Raw genomic sequence first — 2,328 nt, 5'->3', positions numbered from 1 at the left:
CAAAAGTTGGTGTAAAACTCAACTGAATGGGTCTAGGAAGCTGTTTGGTCGCTGTAGTGAGAATTCAGATCACCTTTCACCCGACTGGAAAAATGTAGATTGAGACAAAAATGGGTGTAAAAGTAAGGTTTGAGATCCTGGAATCTGTTCTGACATTTGTCACCCCGGGAGCCTAAGAATATGTTTGAAGCTTCTTAAGGGCTTTACATGCTTAGTTTGGGACCCCGGAGGCTACTGGAAGTACAAACATTGGTGGGGATTCCTAGATTAGTACAAGCATAAACCACCATAACAGGGAGCTCACCAAATGTCCAACTTAAGGACTTTAACTAAAAGTGCTAGGTGGGAGACAACCCACCATGGTATGATCGTTTCTTTTTCATTTTTATCTAGTTTTATTTGTTTCTAAGTCTTCTTTTATCTTATTATATTGAACCTGGAGTTTTGCATAACATTCATATTAGCATTGCATTTTGCATTTTTCATGCAAATAAAAAAATGCCACGCGGCGCGACCGCATCAGCGACGCGTCCGCGTCGTATGTGTGAGAGAGAATAATAAAATGAACAGAGAGTCACGCGAGAGTGTGGCTGGAGGCATGCCAATGGCACAAATCGTCCCACGCGACCGCGTCGCTGACGCGACCGCGTGCCCCACGCGGCCACGTGCCCTGGATTTCGACGTAAAAGGGTGCACAACCAATTATTGTGCTAGAATGGTGCTAGATTGGTGCTGAACGCACAATTCTACCCACACGGCCGTGTGACCCACGCGACTGCGTCACATTCTTCTAAAGCCCACTCACGCGATCGCATGCCCCATGCGACCGCGTCACTTAAAATTTGGCACTAATAATAATTTGAACAGAGAGTTGTGCAAGCGCGAGGGCAGTAGCATGAATTATGTCACGCGACCGCGTGACCGACGCGACCGCGTCAATTAGTATCAGCGCAAGTCGCGCGACTGCGTGCCCCATGCGATCGCGTCGCTTGCGCCGCACAACTTATCCTAATTTGCCAAATATCTTATCTTTTCTTCCCCAATCCTAATTTTTCCTCCATCCTTTCTTACTTACTTCTTCTTCCCTTCTTTCGCTTCTCATTCTTCTTATCTCTTATTTTATTTTACTTAATTTATTTACATATTTCATTCATTGCATCTTCATTTTGTGCATAATTTTTATTTTCTTTTCTAAATTCATTATTTTTCCTTTGGTGTTTGATTTTCTTATTTAACTGTGCATCTTCTTTTGAACTATTTTGGGTGCTTAGTGACTTTTGTTATTCTAGTTAGGTAATATTATCAATGCCAATCTATTTTTCTTTGTATTACTTTTACTTTGGCATGAACTTACATTGTCTTTCATTACCCACTCTCTTCCCCATTGTTGTACATTTTGTCCCACTGGCATGCCATGGCTTCTATTGTTTTCTCACGTACATGTTGAAGCTTCCATGTAAATGAGACCCTTATCATTTGGCATTAACCCAACAATACTTCATTTATTTTCTTATCTTTATTTCTGGGTTACTTTTCTTCCCTATTTTCTTTTAGGATGGCCACCCGGAAGGGAAGCGGAAGACGTTTAGTTGGGGAGAAAAGACAAGTCCATCTGCACAATCTTTGGAGAAAAGCATCAGTTGGAACAACCCGTCCACCTGCACATCTTAGCATGCACCGAGGACGGTGCAATATTTAAGTGTGGGGAGGTCGATACCGATCTCCATGGGTTAGTTATTTCCTATTTCAACACCAATGTTTTATTTTATTTGATAGTTCATTGTTGCATTTGCATATTTGTTTGATTTTTGCATATTTTACCACTTGGTTAAAGTAATAATTTCTTTTGCAAGAAACTTTTATAGCATTTCACTAATTTGAATAAATTTTTTTGTTACATTTGTTTGAAGTTGTATTTGGAACATGGTTTTTGAGCCAAAGAACACACAACCTGTGAGATTTTGAGCTTATTTATATGGTTACATTACTTAACCATAAATTTTTATTCTTGTGTATTTCCTTCTCTATAATTGCAATATCTGCTTTGTTCCATTCTATATGTCCAATATTTAGTGTATTTACATGTTTGCATATGATTGAGCCTTTTAACCCCCTTCTGTTCTATAACCACATCACTAGCCTTAAGCAGAAAAACAAAAGTAAAAATCCCAAATTGAATCTTTGGTTAGCTTAAGATAGAGATTATGTATCAACTAAGTGTGGGGAAACTGTGGGAACATGGGTTAATAAGGGAATGTATCATGTTTCTAATTTATTTGAATATTGTGAATTTGGGAACCTACTTATGAAAAACCAAAATAATATATA

Source organism: Arachis duranensis, chromosome 3 (assembly GCF_000817695.3).
Source record: "Arachis duranensis cultivar V14167 chromosome 3, aradu.V14167.gnm2.J7QH, whole genome shotgun sequence".
NCBI lineage: Eukaryota > Viridiplantae > Streptophyta > Magnoliopsida > Fabales > Fabaceae > Arachis > Arachis duranensis.
Note: the sequence above shows the minus strand (reverse complement) of the source record.